Here is a 26,109-nt window from a genome sequence, read left to right on the forward strand (position 1 = left end):
CAAATGAAATCAAAAGTTTTGATATCCAAATTTTGGAAATTCCACAAGTAGAACCTTAATAGCTTGGAGTTTGAAAAGAAAGAGATTTCTAATTGTTCCCACACATGTTTTAAAAGTGGATTACGCATGCCTGAATCATGTTAAAGATGCAAATGACTTATGGATTCAAACCTCATTAAGTTCTCAAGTGAACGTGTGGTGGGATATTTACCCGAGAGTCAAACAAGCCATTATTTTGCCCATTTACAAACAAGCTGACCTAACAATCATTGATGATTGTAAAGTGATTTATCGGTCAATCATGCGTAACGAGCTATATTTTTGTAAGAAATGACTTATGGATTGGGAGTCTAGCATCAGTTCAAAATCCCCCGCCCCCCCTTTTTTCTCGACGTTTGCTAAACCTGACATATAAAAACTAGAAAGAGTTTACAATCTCTAAAAATTACCGACACTTTTTGGAATTATCTCTCTCTACATTTGTACATTTCCTTTTTAAATGTACACTTTTTTCTTAAATCAAAACTTCAGTTTTCAGTTTTCCCTTTATCTAGTAAACAAAAAGATAAGAATGCAAATAAATCACAACATAACGAACATTTTGGAGTTTATCTATGCAAAAAATTTAAAACAACAAAATGAAAGTAAAGAAAATTTATTCATCACGAATGAACACAAAATTTTTGATATCCAAGTTTGGAAATTCTACTAGTTCAACCCTAATAGCTTGGAATTCAATAAGAAAGAGATTTCTAATTGATCCCACACATGTTTTAAACAAGAATTATGCATGCCTGAAACATGTTAATGATGCAAAAGACCAATGGATCCAAACCTCATTAAATTCTCAAGTGAACGTGCGGTGGGGTATTTACCCGAAAGTCAAACAAAGCCATTATTTTGCCCATTTACAAAAAAGCTGACCTAACAATCACTGATGATTGTAAAGTGATTTATAGAGATATTTACCCGAAAGTCAAACAAGCCATTATTTTGTCCATTTACAAAAAAAACTAACCTAACAATCATTAATGATTGTAAAGTTATTTATTGGTCACTCATGCGTAACGGACTGTATGTTTTTAAGAAATGACTTATGGATTTGGAGTCCAAACTCCATAAAAAATCCCACACCTTCTCCTTTTTCCTGATGACTTCAAAACTTGATATATAAAAACTAGAAAGAGTTTACAATCCATAAAAATTACAGAAACTTTTTGGAATTATCTCTCTCTACATTAGCATTTTAGATGTATACTTTTTTCTTAAATAAAAACTAAAGTTTTCACTTTTCCATTTATCTCGTAAAAAAAAAAGATAAGAAGGAAAATAGATCACAAAAAAACAAAAATTTTAGAGTTTATGTATGCAAAAAATTTAATACAAATACAAATGTCAACAAATAAAATTTATTTAGGCGCCAGAAATGAACACAAAAATTTTGATGTCCAAGTTTGGCAAAATCCAATGGTTCAACACCAATAGCTTGGAATTCGATAAGAAAGAGATTTCTAATTGATCCCACACATGTTTTAAACATGGATTATGCATGCCTGAAACATGTAAAGATGCAAATGACCTAAGGATCCAAACCTCATTAAATTCTCAAGTGAACGTGCGGTGGGATATTTACCCGAGTTAAACAAGCCATTATTTTTCCCATTTACAAAGAAGATGACCTAAAAGTCATTGATGATTGTAAGGTGATTTGTCAGTCAATTGTGCGTAACAAGCAATATTTTTGTAAGAAGTGACTTATGGATTGGGAGTCCACACTCAGTCAAAAATTCCCCGCCTCAGTCTTTTTCCCGATGTTTGCAAAACCTGATATTTAAAAACTAGAAAGAGTGTTAAATTCCTAAAAATAATAGACACTTTTTGTAATCATCTCTCCCTACAATTGTGCATTTCCATTTAGATGTATACAATTTTCTTAAATAAAAACTTGAGTTTTCACTTTTCCTTTATCTCGTAATAAAAAAGGAAAGAAGACAAAAAGATCACAACTAAATGAAAGATTTTGAGTTTATGTATGAAAAAAATTTAAAACAACAACAAATGTTAGTAAAGAAAATTTATTCACGCGCCACAAATGAAGGCAAAAGTTTTGGTATCCAAGTTTGGAAAATTGCACTAGTTCAACCCTAATAGCTTGGAATTTGATAAGATAGAGATTTCTAATTGATCCCACATATGGTTTAAACAGGGAATATGCATGCCTGAAACATGTTAAAGATGCAAATGACCTAAAGATCCAAACCTCATTAAATTCTCAAGTGAACGTGCGGTGGGATATTTACCAGAGTCAAACAAGCCATTATTTTGCTCATTTACAAAGAAGGTGACCTAACAATCATTGAAGATTGTAAATTGATTTGTCGGTCAATCGTGTGTAATGGCTAGTATTTTTGTAAGAAGTGACTTATGGATTGGGAGTCCACACTTAGCCAATAATCCCCCGCCTCCCCCTTTTTCCCGATGATTGCAAAACCTGATATATAAAAAAAAAAGATTTCACAATCCCAAAAAATTATAGACACTTTTAGGAATTATCTCTCTCTACGTTTGTGCATTTCAATTTTAGATGTAAACTTTTTTCTTAAATCCAAACTTGAGTTTTCACTTTTCTATTTATCTCGAAAAAAAAAAAGATAAGAAGGCAAATAGATCACAACAAAACGAAAATGTTTGTGTTTAAGTATGTAAATAATTTTAAACAACAAAAAATGTAAGTATATAAAATTTATTCACGCGCCACAAATGAACTCAAAAGTTTTGATATCCAAGTTTGGGAAATTCCACTAGTTCAACCCTAATAGCTTGGAATTTGATAAGAAAAAATTTCTAATTGATCCCACACATGTTTTAAACATGGATTATGCAAGCCTGAAACATGTTTAAGATGCAAAAAGGCTATGAAACATGTTTAAATTCTCAAGTGAACTTGCTATGGGATATTTACCCAAGTGAAACATGCCATTATTTTGCACGTTTACAAAAAAGCTGACCTAACTATCATTGATGATTGTGAAAGTGATATATTGGTCAATCGTGCGTAACCGGCTATATTTTTGTAAGAATTGAGTTATGGATTGGGAGTCCACACTCAGTCAAAAATCCCCCTAAACCCTAAACCCTTTTTTCTGTTGATTGCAAAACCTGACATATAAAAACTAGATAGAGTTTACAATCTCTAAAATTTACAGACACTTTTTGGAATTATCTCTCTCTACATTGGTGCATTTCATTTTTAGATGTATAATTTTTTCTTATATCAAAACTTGAGTTTTCACTTTTCCCTTTATCTCAAAAACAAAAAGATAAGAAGGCAAATTGATCACAAAAAAACAAAAATTTTGGAGTTTATTTATGCAAAAAATTTAAAACTAGAAAATAATGTAAGTAAAGAAAATTTATTCACGCGCCACAAATGAACACAAAAGTTTTGATATCCAATTTTGGGAAATTTCCCCAATTCAACCCTAATAGCTTGGAATTTGATAAGAAAGAGATTTCTAATTGATCCCACACATGTTTTAAACATGAATTATGCATGCCTGAAACATGTTGTAGATGCAACTGACCTATGGATCCAAACCTCATTTAATTCTCAAGTTAAACTATGGCGGGATATTTACCAGAGAGTGAAACAAGCCACTATTTTGCCCATTTAAAAAAAATTTTCCCAACAATCTTTGATGATTGTAAAGTGATTTATCAGTCAATCGTGTGTAACGACTATATTTTTGTAAGAAATGACTTGTGGATTGGAAGTCCACACTCAATTAAAAATCCCCCGCCTCCCCCTTTTTCCCAATGATTGCAAAACCTGATATATAAAAACTAGAAAGAGTTTACAATCTCTAAAAATTCTAGACACTTTTTGGAATTAACGCTCTTTAATTTTTGTATTTCCATTTTAGATGTTTACTTTTTTCTTAAATCAAAACTTGAGTTTTGACTTTTCCTTTTATCTCGTAAGGAAAAAAGTAAGAAGGCAAATAGATCACAAAAACACGAAAATTTAAGAGTTTATGAATGCAAAAAAATTAAAACAACAAAAAATGTAAATAAATAAAATTTATTCACACGCCACAAATTAACTCAAAAGTTTTGATATCCAAGTTTGGGAAATTCCACTAGTTCAACCCTAATAGCTTGGAATTTGATAACAAAGAGATTTCTAATTAACCCCACACAAGTTTTCAACATGGATTATGCATGCCTAAAACAAGTTAAATATGGAAAAGACCTATGGATCAAAACCTCTTTAAATTCTCAAGTGAACGTGCGGTGGGATATTTACTCGAGTCAAACAAGCCATTATTTTGCCCTTTTACAAAAATGCTGACCTAACAATCATGAATGATTGTAAAGTGATTTATTGATCAATCATACATAATGGGCTATATTTTTTTACGAAATGAATTATGGACTGGGAGTCCACCCTTAGTCAAAAATTCCCTGCTTCCCCCTTTTTCCCGATGATTACAAAACATGATATATTAAAACTAGAAAGAGTTTACAATCCCTAAAAATTACAGACACTTTTTGGGATTATATCTCTCTACATTTGTCCATTTCCATTTTAGATGTATACATTTTTCTTAAAACAAAACTTGAGTTTTCACATTTCCCTTTATCTCGTAAAAAAACAAGATAAGAAGGCAAATAGATCACAACAAAACAAAAATTTTAGAGTTTATGTATGCAAAAAATTGAAAACAACAACAAATGTTAGTAAAGAAAATTTTAGTCACGCCACAAATGAACACAAAAGTTTTGATAACCAAGTTTGGGAAATTCCACTAGTTCAACCTAATGGCTTGGAATTTGAAAAGAAAGAGATTTCTAAATGATCCCAGACATGTTTTAAACATGGATTATGCATATCTGAAACATGTTAAAGATACGAATGACCTATGGATCCAAACCTCATTAAATTCTCAAGCGAACATACGGTGGGATATTTACCCGAGAGTGAAATAAGCCATTATTTTGCCATTTATGAAAAAGCTGACCTAACAATCATTGATGATTGTAAAGTTATTTATCGGTCAATCATGCGTAACGGGCTATATTTTTTTAAGAAATGACTTATGGATTGGAACTCCTAGTCAAAAATCCCCCCCTCCACCTTTTTCCCGACAATGGCAAAACCTGATATATAAAAACTAGAAAGAGTTTACAATCCCTAAAAATTATAGACACTTTTTGGAATTCACTCTCTCTAAATTTTTGTATTTCCATTTTAGATGTATATTTTTTTCTTAAATATAAAGTTGAGTTTTGACTTTTCCCTTTGTCTCGTAATCAAAAAGATAAGAAGGCAAAAAGATCACTACAAAACGTAAATTTTAGAGTTTATGTATGCAAAAAATTTAAAACAACAACAAATGTAAATAAAAAAAATTATTTACACGCCGCAAATGAACACAAGAGTTTCGATATCTAAGTTTTGAAAATTCCACTAGTTCAGACCTAATAGCATGGAATTTGATAAGAAAGAGATTTCTAATTGATCCCACACATGTTTTAGACATGGACTATGCAAGCCTGAAACATGTTAAAGATTAAAAATACCTATGGATCCAAACCATTAAATTCTCAAGTGAACGTGCGATGGGATATTTACCCGATTGAAATAAGCCATTATTTTCCCCATTTACAAAAAAGCTTACCTAACAATCATTGATGATTGTAAAGTGATTTATCGGTCAATCGTGCGTAACAGGTAATATTTTTTTTCAGAAGTGACTTATGGATTGGGAGTCCAAACTCAGTTAAAAATTCTCGCCTCCCCCTTTTTCCTGACGATTGCAAAACCTAATATATAAAAACTAGAAAGAGTTTACAATCCCTAAAAATTACAGACACTTTTTGGAATTATCTCTCTCTACCTTTGTGCCTTTTTATTTTAGATCTATCCTTTTTTTTTTTAAAACAAAACTTGAGTTTTCACATTTCCCTTTATCTCGAAAAAAAAAGATAAGAAGGAAAATTGATCACAACAAAACAATTTTTTTTTGAGTTTATGTATGCAAAAAATTTAAAACAACAACAAATGTTAGTAAATAAAATTTATTCACGCGCCACAAATGAATACAAAAGTTTTGATATCCAAGTTTGGGAAATTTCACTAGTTCAACCTTAATAGTTTGGAATTTGATAAGAAAGAGATTTCTAAATGATCCCACACATGTTTTAAACATGGATTATGCATGCGTGAAACATGCTAAAGATGTGAATGACCTATGGATCCAAACCTTGTTAAATTCTCAAGTGAACATGTAGTGGGATATTGACCCGAGAGTGAAACAAGCCATTATTTTGCCCATTTACGAAAAAGCTGACCTAACAATCATTGATGATTTTAAAGTGATTTATCGGTCAATTGTGCATAACAGGCTATATTTTTGTAAGCAAATGAGTTATGGATTTGGAGTCCACACTCAGCCAAAAATCCCTCCTCCCCCTTTTCCCGACAATTGCAAAACCTCATATACAAAAACTAGACAGAGATTACAATCCCTAAAAATTACATAAATTTTTTGGAATTAACTCTCCCTAAATTTGTGCAATTCCATTTTAGATGTATATTTTTTTCTTAAATCAAAACTTAATTTTTTTCTTTTCCCTTTATCTCGTAAAAAAAAGATAAGAAGGCAAAGATCACAACAAAACAAAAAATTTAGAGTTTATGTATGCAAAAAATTTAAAACAACAAAAAATGTAAATAAAGAAAATTTATTCAAGCACGACAAATGAACTCAAAAGTTTTGATATCCAAGTTTTGGAAATTCCACTAGTACAACTGTAATGGTTTGGAATTTGAAAAGAAAGAGATTTCTAATCGATCCCACACATGTTTTAAACATGGATTATGCTTGGCTAAAACATGTTAAAGATGCAAATGACCTATGGATCCAAACTTCATTAAATTCTCAAGAGAACATGCGGTGGGATATTTACCCGAGAGTTAAACAAGCCATTATTTTGCCCATTTATAAAAGAGCTGACCTAACAATCATTGATGATTTTAAAGTGATTTATCGGTCAATCATGCGTAATGGGCTATATTTTTGTAAGAAATGACTTATGGATGGGAGTCCACACTCAATCAAAAATCCCCCGCTTCCCTCTTTTTTCCGACGATTGCAAAACCTGATATATAAAAACTAGAAATGGTTTACAATCCCTAAAAATTACAGACACTTTTTGGAATTAACTCTCTCTAAATTTTTGCATTTCCATTTTAGGATGTATATATTTTTCTTAAATCAAAACTTGAGTTTTCACTTTGCCCTTTTTCTCGTAATCAAAAAGATAAGAAGGCAAATAGATCACAACAAAACGAAAATTTTAGAGTTTATGTATGAAAAAAATTTAAAACAACTACAAATGTAAATAACGAAAATTTTTCCACATGCCACAAATGAACACAAAAATTTTGATATCCAAGTTTGGAAAATTCCACTAGTTCAACCCTAATAGCTTGGAATTTTATAAGAAAGAGATTTCTAATTGATCCCACACATGTTTTAGACATGGATTATGCATGCCTGCAACATGTTAAAAATGCAAAAGACCTATTGATCCAAACCTCATTAAATTATGAACTGAACGTGCATGATGGGATATTTACCTGAGTGAAACAAGCCATTAGTTTGCCCATTTACAAAAAAGTTGACGTAACAATCATTGATAATTGTAAAGTGATTTAACAGTCAATCATGCGTAAAGGGTTATATTTTTTTAAGAAATGACTTATGGATTGGGAGACCATACTCAGTCAAAAATCCCCTGCCTCCCCTTTTTCCCGACAATTACAAAACTTGATATATAAAAACTAGAAAGAGTTTACAATCCTTAGAAATAACATAAACTTTTTGGCATTATCTCTTTCTACATTTGTGCATTTCTATTTTAGATGTATACTTTTTTCTTAAATCAAATCTTCAGTTTTTACTTTTCCCTTAATCTCCTAAACAAAAAGATAAGAAGTCAAATAGATCACAAAAAGATGAATGTTTTAGAGTTTATATATGCAAAAAATTTAAAACAACAACAAATTTAAGTAAAGAAATTTTATTCACGTGCCACAAATGAACACAAAAGTTTTGATTTCGTACTTTTGAAAATTCCATTAGTTCAATACTAATAGCTTGGAATTTGATTAGAAAGAGATTTCTAATTGATCCCACACATGATTTAAACATGGATTATGCATGCCTGAAACATGTCAAAGATGCAAATGACCTATGGATCCAAACCTCATTAAATTCTCAAGTAAACGTGCGGTGGGATATTTACCCGAGTGTGAAACAAGCCTTTATTTTTCCCATTTACAAAAAAGCTAACCTAACAATCAATGATGATTGTAAAGTGATTTATCGGTCAATCGTGTGTAATGGTCTATATTTTTGTAAGAAATGACTTATAGATTGGGAGTCCACACTCAGTCAAAAATCCCCCACCTCCCCCTTTTTCCCGATGATTATAAAATCTATTATATAAAAACTAGAAAGAGTTCACAATCCCTAAAAACTATAGACACTTTTTGGTATTATCTCTCTCTAAATTTTTGCATTTCCTAATTAGATATATACTTTTTTCTTAAAACAAAACTTGGAGTTTTCACTTTTCCCTTTCTCTCGTAAAAAAAAGATAAGAAGGCAAATAGATCACAAGAAAACAAAAATTTTAGAGTTTATGTATGTAAAAAATATAGAAAAACAACAAATGTTAGTAAAGAAAATTTATTCACGCGCCACAAATGAACACAAAAGAGTAGATATCCAAGTTTTGGAAATTCCACTAGTTCAACCCTAATAGCTTGGAATATTATAAGAAAGAGAATTCTTATTGATCCCACACTTGTTGTAAATATGGATTACGCATGCCTGAAACATGTTAAAGTTGCAAATGACCTATGGATCTAAACCTCATTAAATTCTCAAGTAAACGTGTGGTGGGATACTTACCCAAGAGTGAAACAAGCCATTTTTTTCCCATTTAAAAAAAATCTAACCTAACAATCATTGATGGTTGTAAAGTGATTTATCGGTCAATCGTCCGTAATGGGCTATAATTTTTTAAGAAATGACTCATGGATTGGGAGCCCACACTCAGTTAAAAATCCCCCGCCTCCACCTTTTTCTCGACGATTGCAAAACCTGATATATAAAAACTAGAAAGAGTTTACAATCCCTAAAAATTACAGACACTTTTTGGAATTAATTCTCTCTAAATTTTGAATTTCTATTTTAGATCTATACTTTTTTCTTAAATCTAAACTTGAGTTTTCACTTTTCCCTTTATCATATAATAAAAAGGATAAGAAGGCAAATAGATCACAAAAAAACAAAAATTTTAGAGTTTATGTATGCAAAAAATTTAAAACAACAACAAATGTTAATAATGAAAATTATTCACGTGACACAAATGAACTCAAAAGTTTTGATATCCAAGTTTGGGAAATTCCACTAGTTCAACCCTAGAAGGCTGGAATTATAAGAAAGAGACGTCTAATTGATCGGACACATGTTTTAAACATGGATTATGAATGCCTAAAACAGGTTAAAGATGAAAAGGGCCTATGGATCAAAACCTCATTAAATTCTCAAGTGAACATGTCGTGGGATATTTACCCGAGTCAAAAAATCATTATTTTTCCAATTTACTAAAAAGCTGACCTAACAATCATTGATGATTGTAAACTGATTTATTGGTCTATCGTGCATAACGGGCTATATTTTTGTAAGAAATGACTTATGGTTTGGGAGTCCACACTCACGCAAAAATCCCCGCATCCTCCTTTTTCCCGACGATTGCAAAACCTGATATATAAAAACTAGAAAGAGTTTACAATCCCTAAAAATTAAAGACACTTTTTGGAATTATCTCCCTCTACATTTGTGCATTTCCATCTTAGATGTATACTTTTTTCTTAAATCAATACTTGAGTTTGAGTTTTCAGTTTTCCCTTTATCTCATAAACAAAAATATAAGAAGGCAAATAGATCACAACAAAACGAAAATTTTAGAGTTTATGTATGCAAAAAATTTAAAACAACAACAAATTTAAGTAAAAAAAATTTATTCACGTGCCAAAAATGAACCAAAAAGTTTAGATATCCAAGTTTGGGAAATTCCACTAGTTCAACCCTAATCGCTTGGAATTTTATAAGAAAGAGATTTCTAATTGATCCCACACATGTTGTAAACATGGATTATGCATGCCTTAAACATGTTAAAGATGCAAATGACCTATGGATCCAAACCTCATTAAATTCTTAAGTGAACGTGCGGTGGGATATTTACCCGAGAGTGAAACAAGCCATTATTTTCCCATTTACAAAATAGCTAACCTAACAATCATCGATGATTGTAAAGTAATTTATGAGTCAATCATCCGTAATGGGTTTTGTTTTTGTAAGAAATGACTTATGGATTGGGAGTCCACACTCAGTAAAAAATCCCCCGCCGCCCCCTTCTTCCCAACAATTACAAAACCTGATATATAAAAACTAGAAAGAGTTCACAATCCCTAAAAATTTTAGACACTTTTTGGAATTATCTCTCTCTACAGTTGTGCATTTCCATTTTAGGTGTATGCTTTTTTCTGAAAACAAAACTTGAGTTTTCACTATTCCCTTTATCTCGTAAAAAAAAGATAAGAAGGCAAAAAGTTCAAACAAAACGAAAATTTTTAGAGTTTAAGTATGCAAAAAATTTAAAACAACAACAAATGTTAGTAAAGAAAATATATTTATTGGCCACAAATGAACACAAAAGTTTTGATATCCAAATTTGGGAAATTCCACCAGTTCAACCCTAATTGCTTGGAATTTGTTAAGAAAGAGATTTCGAATTGCTCCCACACATGTTTTCGACATGCATTATGCTTGGCTGAAACATGTCAAAGATGCAAATGATGTATGGATCCAAACCACATTAAATTTTCAAGTGAACATGCGGTGAGATATTTGCCCGATAGTGAAACAACCCATTATTTTGCCCATTTTCAAAAAAGCTGACCTAACAATCATTCGTGATTGTAAAGTGATTTATCGTCCAATCGTGCATAACGGGCTACATTTTTGTAAGAACTGAGTTATGGATTGGGAGTCCACACTCAATCAAAAATCCCCCGCTTCCCCCTTTTTCCCGATGATTGGAAAACCTGATAGATAAAAACTAGAAAGAGTTTACAATCCCTAAAAATTACAGACACTTTTTGGAATTAACTCTCTCTAAATTTTTGCATTTCCATTTTAGTTGTACACTTTTTTCTTAAATATTAACTTGAGTTTTCACTTTTCCCATTATCTCGTAATAAAAAAGATAAGAAGGCAAAAAGATCTCAACAAAATAAAATTTGTAGAGTTTATGTATGCAAAAAATTTAAAACAACAACAAACATAAATAAAGAAAATGTATTCACTCGCCACAAATGAAATTCCACTAGTTCAACCCTAATAGCTTGGAATTTGATAAGAAAGTGATTTCTAATTGAACCCACACATGTTTTAAACATGGATTATGCATGCCTAAAACATGTTTAATATGCAAAAGACTTATGGATCAAAACCTCATTAAATTCTCAAGTGAATGTGCAGTGGGATATTTACATGAGTCAAACAAGCCATTATTTTTCCCATTTACAAAAAAGCTGACCTAGCAATCATTGAAGATTGTAAACTTTTGTTAATTGTACGTAACGGGCTATATTTTTGTAAGCAATGACTGATGGATTGGGTGTCCACACTCGGTCAAAAATCCCCCGCCTCCCCCTTTTTTCGACGATTTCAAAACCTGATATATAAAAACTAGAAAGTGTTTACAATCCCTAAAAATTACAGAAATTTTTTTGAATTATCTCTCTCTACTTTTTTACATTTCCATTTTAGATGTATACTTTTTTCTTAAAATAAAACTTGAGTTATCACTTTTCCCTTTACCCTGTCAAAAAAAAGATAAGAAGGTAAATAGATCACAAAAAAACAAAAATTTTAGAGTTTATGTATGCAAAAAATTTCAAACAACAACAAATGTTAGTAAAGAAAATTTATTCATGCGCCACAAATGAACATCAAAGTTTTAATATCCAAGTTTGGAAAATTCGACTAGTTCAACCCTAATAGCATGGAATTTGATAAAAAAGAGATTTCTAATTGATCCCACACATATTTTAATCATAGATTATGCATGCCTAAAATATGTTAAATAAGTAGAAGACCTATGGATCAAAACCTCATTAAATTCTCAACTGAACGTGCGGTGGGATATTTACCCGAGTCAAAAAAGCCATTATTTTGCCCATTTACAAAAAGCTGACCTAACAATCATTGATGATTGTAAAGTGATTTATCAGTCAATCGTACATAACGGGCTATATTTTTGTAGGAAATGACTTATGGAATGGCAGTCCCCCGCCTCCCCTTTTTCCCGACGATTGCAAAACCTGATATATAAAAACTAGAAAGTGTTTACAATCCTTAAAAATTATAGACACTTTTTGGAATTAAGTCTCTCTAAATTTTTTCATTTCTTTTTTAGATGTATACTATTTTCTTAAATCTAAACTTGAGTTTTCACTTTTCCCTTTATCTCGTAATCAAAAAGATAAGAAGGCAAATAGATCACAGCAAAACAAAAATTTTAGAGTTTATCTATGCAAAAAATTTAAAACAACAAAAATTTTTAATAAAGAAAATTTATTCACTTGACGCAAATGAACTCAAAAGTTTTCATATCGAAGTTTGGGAAGTTCCACTAGTTCAACCCTTATAGTTTGGAATTTGACAAGAAAGAGATTTCTAATTGATCCCACACATTTTTTAAACATGGTTTATGCATTCGTAAAACATGTTAAAGATCCAAACGACCTATGGATCAAAACCTCATTAAATTCTAAAGTGAACGTGCGGACCTGCGTCAAACAAGGCATTATTTTGTACATTTACTAAAAAGCTGACCTAACAATCATTGATGATTGTAAGTGATTTATTGGTTAATCGTGCTTCACGGGTAATATTTTTGTATGAAATGACTGATTGGGAGTTCACACTTAGGAAAAAATCTCCAGCCTCCCCCTTTTTCCCAACGATTGCAAAATCTTATATATAAAAACTAGAAACTGTTTACAATCCCTAAAAATTATAGACACTTTTTGGAATTATTTCTCTCTCCATTGGTTCATTTCTATTTTAGATGTATACCTTTTTTTCTTAAATCAATACTTGAGTTTGAGTTTTAACTTTTCCCTTTATCTCGTAAACAAAAAGATAAGAAGGTAAATAGATCACAACCAAAAGAAAATTTTAGAGTTTATGTATGCAAAAAATATAAAACAACAACAAATTTAAGTAAAGAAAATTTATTCACGCGGCACAAATGAACAAAAGTTTTGAAATCCACATTTTGGAAATTCCACTAGTTCAACCCTAATAGCTTGGAATTTGATAACAAAAATATTTCTAATTGATCCCACACATGTTGTAAACAAGGATTACGCATGCCTGAAACATGTTAAATATGCAAATGACCTATGGATCCAAACCTCATTAAATTCTCAATTTAACATGCGGTGGGATATTTACCTGAGTGTGAAACAAGCCATTTTTTCCCATTTACAAAAAAGCTAACCTAACAATCATTGATGACTGTAAAGCGATTTATCGGTCAATCTTCTGTAATGGGCTATATTTTTGTAAGAAATGACTTATGGGTTGGGAGTCCACTCTCAGTCAAAAATCCCTGGTCTCCCAATTTTTCCCGACGATTGCAAAACCTAATGTTTAAAAACAAGAAAGTGTTTACAATCCCTAAAAATTACAGACACTTTTTGGAATTATCTCTCTCTACATTTGTGCATTTCCATTTTAGATGTATTTATTTTTCTTAAAACAAAACTTGAGTTTTCAATTTTCCCTTGATCTCGTAAAAAAAATGATTAGAAGGCAAAAAGATCAAACAAAACAAAAATTTTAGAGTTTATGTATGCAAAAAATTTAAAACAACAACAAATGTTAGTTAAGAAAATTTATTCACGTACCACAAATGAACACAAAAGTTTTGATATACAAGTTTGGGAAATTCCACTTGTTCAACTCTAATAGCTTGGAATTTGATAAGAAAGAGATTTCTAATTGAACCCACACATGTTTTAAACATGGATTATGCTTGGTTGAAACATGTTAAAGATGCAAATGACCTATGGATGCAAACCTCGTTAAATTCTCAAGTGAACATGCGGTGGGATATTTAACTGAGAGTGAAGCATCCCATTATTTTGCCCATTTACAATAAAGCTGACATAACAATCATTGATGATTATAAAGTGATTTATCGGTCAATCGTGCGTAACAGGCTATATTTTTGTAAGAAATAACTTATGGATTGGGAGTCCACACTCAGTAAAAAATCCCCCGCCTCCCCCTTTTTCCGGACGATTGCAAAACCTAATATATAAAAACTAGAAAGAGTTTACAATCCCTAAAAATTACAGATACTTTTTGGAATTAACTCTCTCTAAATTTTTGCATTTGCATTTTAGATGAATACTTTTTTCTTAAATATTAACTTGAGTTTGCACTTTTCCCTTTATCTTGTATTCAAACAGATAAGAAGGCAAATAGATCACAACAAAACAAAAATTTTAGAGTTTATGTATGCAAAAAATGTAAAACAACAACAAATGTAAATAAAGAAAATTTATTCATGCGCTACGAATGAACTAAAAAGACAGAGATTTATAATTGATCCGACACATGTTTTAGACAAGGATTATGCATGCCTAAAATATGTTAAAGATGCAAAAGATCTATGGATCCAAACCTCATTAAGTTCTCAAGTGAACTTGCGATGGGATATTTACCCGGGTGAAACAAGCCATTATTTTGCCCATTTACAAAAAGAGTGATCTAACAATCATTGATGATTGTAAAGTGATTTATCGGTCAATCATACATCACGTGCTATATTTTTGTCAAAAATGACCTATGGATTGGGAGACAACAGTCAATCAAAAATACCCCGCCTCTCCCTTTTTCCCGACGATTGAAAAACTTGATATATAAAAACTAGAAAGAGTTTACAATCCTTGAAAATTACAGAAATTTTTTGGAATTATCTCTTTCTACATTTGTGCATTTCTATTTTAGATGTATATTTTTTTCTTAAATCAAATCTTCAGTTTTAACTTTTCCCTTTATCTCCTAAACAAAAAGATAAGAAGTCAAATAGATCACAACAAAATGAAAATTTTATAGTTTGTGTATGCAAAAAATTAAAATCAACAACAAATGTAAGTAAAGATAATTTATTCATGCGCCACAAATGAACACAAAAGTTTTGATATCCTAGTTTGGGAAATTCCATTAGTTCAACCCTAATAGCTTGGACTTTGATAAGAAAGAGATTACTAATTGATCCCACACATGTTTTAAACATGGATTATGCATGCCTGAAACATGTCAAAGATGCAAATGACCTATGGATCCAAACCTCATTAAATTCTCAAGTGAACGTGCGGTGGGATATTTACCCGAGAGTGAAACAAGCCATGATTTTTCCCATTTACAAAAAAGCTAACCTAACAATCAATGATGATTGTAAAGTGATTTAACGGTCAATCGTGTGTAACGGTCTATATTTTTGTGTGAAATGGCTTATGGATTGGGAGTCCACACTCAGTGAAAAATCCCCCACCTCCCTGTTTTTCCTGACGATTACAAAATCTGATATGTAAAAACTAGAAAGAGTTTAGAATCCCTAAAAGTTACATACAGTTTTTGGAATTATCACTCTCTACATTTTTGCATTTCCATTTTAGATGTTTACTTTTTTCTTAAAACAAAACTAGTATTCACTTTTCCCATTATCTCATAAATAAATAAAAAGATAAGAAGGCAAACAAATCACAAGAAAACAAAAATTTTAGAGTACAAGTATGCAAAAACTTTAAAATAACAACAAATGTTAGTAAAGAAAATTTATTCATGCACCACAAATGAACACAAGTTTTGATATCCAAGTTTTGGAAATTCCACTATTTCAACCCTAATTGCTTGGAATTTGATAAGAAAGAGATTTCTAATTGATCCCACACATGTTTTAAACTTGGATTATGCATGCCTAAACATGTTAAATATGCAAAAGACCTATGCATCAAAAACCTCATTAAATTCACAAGTGAACCCGCGGTGGGATATGTCAGTCAAACAAACCATTATTTTGCCCATTTACGAAAAAGCTGACCTAACAGTCATTGATGATTGTAAAGTGATTTATTGGTCAATCGTTCGTAATGGACTATATTTTTCAAAGAAATGACTTAAGGATTGGGAGTCCACATAGTCCAATATCCTTTGCCTCCCCCTTTTTCCCGACGATTGCAAAACCTGATATATAAAAAATAGAAAGAGTTTACAATCCTAAAATTACTGACACTTTTTGGAATTATTTCTCTCTATATTTGTGTATTTCCATTTTAGATGTATACTTTTTTCATAAAACAAAACTTGAGTTTTCACTTTTCCCTTTATCACGTAATAAAAAAGATAAGAAGGCAAATAGATCACAACAAAAAAAAATTATAGTTTATGTATGCAAAAAATTTTAAAGAACAACAAATGTTAATAAAGAAAATTTATTCATGTCACACAAATAAACTCAAAAGTTTTGATATCCAAGGTTGGGAAATTCCACTAGTTCAACCTTAATAGCTTGGAATTTGAGAAGAAAGAGATTTCTAATTGATCCCACACATGTTTTAATTATGGATTATGCATGCCTAAAACAGGTTAAAGATGCAAAGGATCTATGGATCAAAACCTCCTTAAATTCTCAAGTGAACGTGCGGTGGGATATTTACCCGAGTCAAAGAAGCCATTATTTTGCCCATTTACTAAAAGTTGACCTAACAATCATTGATGATTGTAAAGTGATATATATGTCAATTGTACATCAAGGGTTATATTTTTGTAAGAAATAACTTATCGATTGGGAGTCCACACTCAGGAAAAAATCCCTCGCCTCCCCCTTTTTCCTGACGATAGCAAAACTTGATATATAAAAACAAGAAAGAGTTTACAATCCCTAAAAAATTATAAATACTTTTTAGAATTATCTCCCTCTACATTTGTGCATTACCGTTTTAGATGTATATTTTTACTTAAATCATAAATATAGTTTGATTTTTCACTTTTCCCTTAATCTTGTAAAAGAAAAAGATAAATGGCAAATAGATCACAACAAAACGAAAATTTTAGAGTTCATGTATGCAAAAGAATTAAAACAACAACAAATGTAAGTAAAGAAAATTTATTCTAGGGCCACAAATGCACACAAAAGTTTTGATATCCAAATTTGGAAAATTCCATTAGTTCAACCCTTGTAGCTCGAAATTGATAAGAAAAATATTTCTAATTGATCCCACACATGTTTTAAAAATGCATTATGCTTGGTTGAAACATGTCAAAGATGCAAATGACCTATGGATCCAAACCTCATTAAATTCTCAAGCGAACATGCAGTGGGATATTTACCCGATAGTGAAACAACCCATTACTTTGCTTATTTAGAAAAAAGCTGACCTAACAATCATTGATGATTGTAAAGTGATTTATCAGTCCTTCATGTGTAACAGGCTATATTTTTGTAAGAACTTACTTATGGATTGGGAGTCCAGACTCAGTCAAAATCGCCCGCCTCCCCCTTTTTCCTGACAATTGGAAAACCTGATATATAGAAACTAGAAAGAGTTTACAATCCTTAAAAATTATAGAAACTTTTTGGAAATATCTCTCTCAAAATTTGTGCATTTCCATTTTAGATGTATACTTTTTCCTTAAATAATATCTTCAGTTTTCACTTTTCCCTTTTTCTCCTAAACAAAAAGATAAGAAGTCAAAAAGATCACAACAAAACAAAATTTTTAGAGTTTATGTATGCAAAAAATTTAAAACAACAACAAATGTATGTAAAGAAAATTTATTCACGTGCCACAAATCAACACAAAAGTTTTGATATCCTAGTTTGGGAAATTCCAATAGTTCAACCCTAATAGCTTGGAATTTGATAAGAAGGAGATTTCTAATTGATCCCACACATGTTTTAAACATGGATTATGCATGCGTGAAACATGTCAAAGATGCAAATGACCTATGGATCCAAACCTCATTAAATTTTCAAGTGAACGTGCGGTGGGATATTTACCTGAGAGTGAAACAAGCCTTTATTTTCCCATTTGCAAAAAGGTAACCTAACAATGAATGAAGATTGTAAAGTAATTTATCGTCCAATCGTGTCTAACGGGCTATATTTGTGTTAGAAAGGACCTATGGCTTGGGAGTCCACACTAAGTAAAAAATCCCCCACCTCCCCTTTTTTCTCGACGATTACAAAATCTGATATATCAAAACTAGAAAGAGTTTACAATCCCTAAAAATTACAGATACTTTTTGGAATTATCTCTCTACATTTGTGCATTTCCATTTTAGATGTATACTTTTTTTCTTAAATATTAACTTCAGTTTTCACTTTTCCCTTTATCTCGTAATATAAAAGATAAGAAGGTAATAAATCACAAAAAAACAAAAATTTTAGAGTTTATGTATGCAAAAAATTTAAAACAACAACAAACTTAAATAAAGAAAATTTATTCACACGCACAAATGAACACAAAAGTTTATATAACCAAGTTTGGGAAATTCCACTAGTTCAGCCCTAATAGCATGGAATTTGATAAGAAAGTGATTTCTAATTGATCCCACACATGTTTTAAACATGGATTATGCTTGGCTGAAACATGTTAAAGATGCAAATGACCTATGGATCCAAACCTCAATAAATTCTCAAGTGAGCAAGCGGTGGGATTTTTACCCGAGAGTGAAACAAGTCATTATTTTGCCCATTTACAAAAATGCAGACCTACCAATCATTGATGATTGTAAAGTGATTTATTTATCAATCGTGAGTAACGGGCAATATTTTTTTAAGAAATGACTTATGGATTGGGAGTCCACACTCAGTATAAAATCCCTCGCCTCCCCCTTTTTCCCGATGATTGCAAAACCTGATATATAAAAACTACAAAGAGTTTACAAACCCTTAAAATTACAGACACTTTTTAGAATTAACTCTCTCTAAATTTTTGCATTTACATTTTAAATGTATACTTTTTTTTTTTAAATCTAAACTTGAGTTTTCACTTTTCCCTCTATCTCGTAATCAAAAAGATAAGAAGGCAAAATAGATCACAACAAAATGAAATTTTTGGAGTTTACGTATGCAAAAAATTTAAAACAACAACAAATGTTAATAAAGAAAAATTATTCACGTGACACAAATGAACTCAAAAGTTTTGATATCCAAGTTTGGGAAATTTCACTAGTTCAACTCTAATAGCTTGGAATTTGATAAGAAAGATTTCTAATTGATCTCAGGTATGTTTTAAACATGGATTATGCTTGCCTAAAACATGTTAATGATGCAAAAGACCTATGGATCAAAACCTCATTAAATTCTTAAGTGAACGTGCGGTGGGATATTAATCCGAGTCAAATAAGCCATGATTTTGCCCATTTACTAAATAGCTGACCAAAAAATCATTGATGATTGTAAAGTTATTTATTGGTAAATCGTGCATAGAAGGCTATATTTTAATGAATTTACTTATGGATTTGGAGTCCACTCATGCAAAAATCCCCTGCCTCCCACTTTTTCCCAACTATTGCAAAAACTAGAAAGAGTTTACAATCCTTAAAAATTATAGACACTTTTTGGAATTATCTCTCTCTACATTTGTGCATTTTCATTTTAGATGTATACTTTTTTCTTAAATCATTACTTGAGTTTGAGTTTTCACTTTTCCCTTCATCTCGTAAACAAAAAGATAAGAAGGCAAATAGATCACAACAAAACGAAAATTTTAGAGTTTATGTATGCAAAAAATTTAGAACAACAACAAAGGTAAGTAAAGAAAATTTATTTACGCTCCACAAATGAACCCCAAAGTTTTGATATCCAGTTTGGGAAATTCCTCTAGTTCCATCCTAATAGCTTGAAATTTGATAAGAAAGAGATTTCTAATTGATCCCACACATGTTGCAATCATGGATTATGCATGCCTGAAATATGTTAAAGATGCAAATGACCTATGGATCCAAACTTCATTAAATTCTCAAGTGAACGGGCGGTGTGATATTTACCTGAGAGTGAATATTTTTCCCATTTACAAAACAGCTAACCGAACAATCATTGATGATTGTAAAGTGATTTTTCTGTCAATTGTCCGTAACGCGCTATATTTTTCTAAGAAATAACTTATGGATTGGGAGTCCACACTCAGTCTAAAATCCTCCGCCAACCCTTTTTTTCTGATGATTACAAAACCCGATATATAAAAACTAGAAAGATTTTACAATCCCTAAAAATTACAGACACTTTTTGGAATTATCTCTCTCTACATTTGTGCATTTCCATTTTAGATGTACACTTTTTTCTTAAAACAAAACTTGAGTTTTCACATTTGGCTTTATCTCGTAAAAAAAAAGATAAGAAGTCAAAAAAATCAAACAAAAGGAAAATTTTAGACTTTATGTATCCAAAAAAATTAAAAGAACAACAAATGTTATTAAAGAAAAATTATTCACGCACCACTAATGAACACAAAAGTTTTGATATCCTAGTTTGGGAAATCCCACACATGTTTTAAACATGGATTATGCTTGGCTGAAACATGTTAAAGATGCGAATGACCTATGGCTCCAAACTTCATTAAATTCTCAAGTGAACATGAGGTGGGATATTTACCCGAGAGTGAAACAACCCATTATTTTGCCCATTTACAAAAAAATAACCAAACAATCATTGATAATTGTAAAGGGATTTATCGGTCAATTGTTCGTAACGGGCTATATTTTTGTAAGAACTGACTTAAGGATTGGGAGTCCTCACTCAATCAAAAATCCCCCGCCTCCCCCTTTTTCCTGATGATTGCAAACCAGATATATAAAAACTAGAAAGAGTTTAAAATCGCTAAAAATACAGACACTTTTTGAAATTAAGTCTTTTCAAATTTTTGCATTTCCACTTTAGATGTATACTTTTTTCTTAAATATTAACTTGAGTTTTCACTTTTCCCTTTATCTCGTAATCAAAAAGATAAGAAGGCAAATAGATCACAACAAAACGAAAATTTCAGAGTTTATGCATTCAAAAAATTTAAAACAACAACAAATTTAAATAAAAAATTTTTCTTCTCACACCTCAAATGAACACAAAAGTTTGTATATTCATGTTTGGGAAATTCCACTTGTTCAACCCTAATAGCTTGGAATTGGATAAGGAAGAGATTTCTAATTGATGCCATACATGTTTTAGACATGGATTATGCATGCCTGAAACATGTTAAAGATGCAAAAGACTTAAGGATCCAAACCTCATTAAATTCTCAAGCGAACGTGGGATGGGATATTTACCAGAGTGAAACACGCCATTATTTTGTCCATTTACAAAAAAGTTGTCCTTCAAATCTTTGATGATTGTAAAGTGATTTGTCAGTCAATCAAGCGTAACGGGCTATATTTTTGTACAAAATGACTTATGGATTGGGAGACCACACTCAATAAAAAATCCCCCGCCTCCCCGTTTTTCCCGAAAAATGCAAAACCTGATATATAAAACCTAGAAAGAGTTTACAATCTCTAAAAATTACTGACACTTTTTTGAATTATCTCTCTCTACATTTGTGCATTTCCATTTTAGATGTATATTTTTCTTAAATCAAGACTTGAGTTTTCCCTTTTCCCTTTATCTCAAAAACAAAAAGATAAGAAGGCAAATTGATCACAACAAAATGAAAATTTTAGAGTTTATGTATGCAAAAAAATTAAAACTAGAACAAATGTAAGTAAAGAAAATTTATTCATGCGCCACAAATGACCACAAAAGTTTTGATATCCAAGTTTGGGAAATTCCACTAGTTCAACCCTAATAGCTTGGAATTTGATAAGAAAGAGATTTCTAATTGATCCTACACATGTTTTAAACAAGGATTACGCATGCCTGAAACATGTGAAAGATGTAAATGACCTATGGATCCAAACCTCATCAAATTCTCAAGTGAACTTGCGGTGGGATATTTACCCGAGAGTGAAACAAACCTTTATTTTCCCCATTTACAAAAAAGCTAACCAAACAATCAATGATGATTGCAAAGTTATTTATCGGTTAATCGTACGTAACGGGCAATATTTTTGTAAGAAATGGCTTTTGGATTGGGATCCCACACTCAGTCAAACCCCCGCATCCCCCTTTTTTCAGACGATTACAAAACCTGATTTGTAAAAACAAGAAAGATTTAACAATCCCAAAAAATTACAGACACTTTTTGAAATTATCTCTCTCTTCATTTGTGCATTTCCATTTAAGATGTATACTTTCTTCTTAAATAAAAACTAGACTTTTCACTTTTCCATTTATCTCGTAAAAAAAAGATAAGAAGGCAAATAAATCACAACAAAACAAAAATTTTAGAGTTTATATATGCAAAAAATTTAAAACAACAACAAAGGTAAGTAAATAAAATTTAATCACGCGCCACAAATGAACACAATTTTTTATATCCAAGTTTTGGAAATTCCACTAGTTCAACCCTAATAGTATGGAATTTGATAAGAAAGAGATTTATGATTGATCCCACACTTGTTTTAAACAAGGACAATGCAAGCCTAAAACAAGTTAAAGATGCAAATGACCTATGGATCCAAACCTCAATAAATTCTCAAGTGAACATGCGGTGGAAAATGTACCGAAGAGTGAAGCAAGCCATTATTTTTCCCATTTACAAAAAGCTAATCTAACAATCATTGATGATTGTAAAGTGATTTACATGTCAAACGTGCGTAACGGGCTATATTTTTGTAAGAAATGACTTATAGATTGGGAGTCCACACTCAGTCAAAAATGCCTCGCCTCCCCTTTTTTCCCAACGATTGCAAAACCTGATATATAAAAACTACAAAGAGTTTACAATCCCTAAAAATTACAAACACTTTTTAGAATTATCTCTCTCTACATTTGGGCATTTCCATTTTAGATGTATACTTTTTTCTTAAACCAAAACTTGAGTTTTCACTTTTCCCTTTATCTCGTAAGCAAAAAGATTACATGGAAAACAGATCAATCAAAGTGAAAATTTTAGACTGTATGCAAAAAATTTTAAACCAACAATAAATGTAAGTAAAGAAAATTTATTCACGCGCCACAACTGTACACAAAATTTTGATATCAATGTTTGGGAAATTCCACTAGTTCGACCGTAAAAGCTTGGAATATTATAAGAAAGAGATTTCTAATTGATCCCACACATGTTTTAAACATGGATTATGCATACCTGAAACATGTTAAAGATGTCAATGACCTATGGATCCAAACCTCATTAAATTCTCAAGTGAACGTGCGGTGCGATATTTACCCGAGAGTGAAACAAGATATTATTTTTCCCATTGACAAAAACGCAGACCAAAGTAACATTGATGATTGTAAAGTGATTTTTTTCGACGATTGAAAAACCTGATATATAAAAACTTGAAAGACTTTACAATCTCTAAAAATTACAGACACTTTTTGGAATTATCTCTCACTACATTTGTTCAATTCCATTTTAGATGTATACTTTTTTCTTAAATGAAAATTTGAGTTTTCACTTTTACTTTTATCTTGTAATAAATAAGATAAGAAGGCAAATAGATCACAACAAGAAGAAAATTTTAGAGATTTTGTATGCACAAAAATAAAAAAACTACAAATGTTAATAAAAAAATTTATTCACGCGACACAATTGAACTTAAAAGTTTTGATATCCAAGATTGGGAAATTCCACTAGTTTAACCCTAATAGAATGGAATTTGATAAGAATGAGATTTCTAATTGATCCCACACATGTTTTAAACAGGGATTATGCATGCCTAAAACATGTCAAATATGCAAAAGACCTTTGGATCAAAACGTCCTTAAATTCTCAAGTGAACGTGCGGTGGGATATTTACCCAAGTCAAACAAACCATTATTTTGCCCATTTACAAAAAAAATAGTCCTAAAAATCATTGATGATTGTAAATTAATTTATCAGTCAATCATGCATAACGGATTATACTTTTGTAAGAAATGACTTTTGGATTGAGAGTCCACACTCAGTAAAAAATCCCCTTCCTCCCCCTTTGTCCCGACGATTGCAAAACCATATATATAAAAACTAGAAAGAGTTTACAATCCCTAAAAATTACAGCCACTTTTTTCAATTATCTCTCTCTACATTTGTGGATTTCCATTTTAGATGTATACTTTTTTCTTAAAAAAAACTTGAGTTTTCACATTTCCCTTTATCTTGTAAAAAAAAAAAAGATAAGAAGGCAAATAGATGTCAACTAAACGAAAATTTTAGAGTTTATGTATGCAAAAAATTTAAAGCAACAACAAATGTTACTAAAGAAAATTTATTCATGTGCCACAAATGAACACAAAAGTTTTGATATCCAAGTTTGGGAAATTCCACTAGTTCAACCTTAATAGATTGGAATTTGACAAGAATGAATTTTTTAATTGATCCCCCACATGTTTTAAACATGGATTATGCATGCCTGAAACATGTTAACGATGCAAAAGACCTATGGATCCAAACCTCATTAAATATTCAAGTGAACGTGCGGTGGGATATTTACCCGAGTGAAACAAGCCATTATTTTGGACAGTTACAAAAATGTTGACCTCACAATCATTAATGATTGTAAAGTGATTTATCAGTCAATCTCATGCATAACCGGCTATATTTTTGTAAGAAATGACTTATGGATTGGGAGTCCACACTCTGTCAAAAATATCCCTAAACCCTAAACCCTTTTTCCACACAAATGCAAAACCTGATATATAAAACCTAGAAAGAGTTTACAATCTCTAAAAATTACTGACACTTTTTTTAATTATCTCTGTCTACATTTGTGCATATCCCTTTTAGATGTATATTTTTTCTTAAATCAAGACTTGAGTTTTCCCTTTCCCCTTTATCTCTAAAACAAAATGATAAGAAGGCAAATTGATCACAACAAAACGAAAATTTTAGAGTTTATGTATACAAAAATTTTAAAACTAGAACAAATGTAAGTAAAGAAATTTTATTCATACGCCACAAATGAACACAAAACTTTTGATATCCAAGTTTGGGAAATTCCACTAGTTCAACCCTAATAGCTTGGAATTTGATAAGAAAGAGATTTCTAATTGATCCTACACATGTTTTAAACAAGGATTATGCATGCTTGAAACATGTTAAAGATGCAAATGACCTATGGATCAAAACCTCATTAAATTCTCATGTGAACAAGCAGTGGGATATTTACCAAAGAGTGAAACAAGCCATTATTTTGACCATTTACAAAAAAGCTGACCTAACAATCATTGATAATTGTAAAGGGATTTATCGGGAAAACGTGAGCAACGGGCTATATTTTTGTAAGAAATGACTTATGGATAGGGAGTCCACACTTATTAAAAAATCCTAACTCCCCCTTTTTTCCCGATGATTGCAAAACCTTATATATATAAACTAGAAAGAGTTTACAATCCCTAAATATTATAGACACTTTTTGGAATTAACACTCTCTCAATTTTTGCATTTCAATTTTAGATGTATACTTTTTTGTTAAATCAAAACTTGAGTTTCACTTTTCTCTCTATCTTGTAATAAAAAAGATAAGAAGTCAAATAGATCACAACAAAGCGAAAATTTTAGAGTTTATGTATGAAAAAAATTTAAAACAAAAACAAATTTATTTAAAGAAAATTTCTTCACGAGCCACAAATGAACTCAAAAGTTTTGATACCCAAGTTTGGGAAATCCACTAGTTCAACCCTAATAGCTTGGAATTTGAAAAGAAAAAGATTTCTAATTAATCCCACACATGTTTTAAACATGGATTATGCATGACTGAAACATGTTAAAGATGGAAAAGACCAATGGATCAAAACATCATTAAATTCTCAAGTGAATGTGCGGTGGAATATTTACCCGAGGGTAACAAGCTATTATTTTGCCCATTTAAA

This window comes from Aristolochia californica, unplaced genomic scaffold, assembly GCF_029961685.1.
Source record: "Aristolochia californica isolate CCGP_79_NKW_82.1479 unplaced genomic scaffold, dmAriCali1.0.hap1 SCAF_1, whole genome shotgun sequence".
In the NCBI taxonomy this organism is placed as follows: Eukaryota; Viridiplantae; Streptophyta; class Magnoliopsida; order Piperales; family Aristolochiaceae; genus Aristolochia; species Aristolochia californica.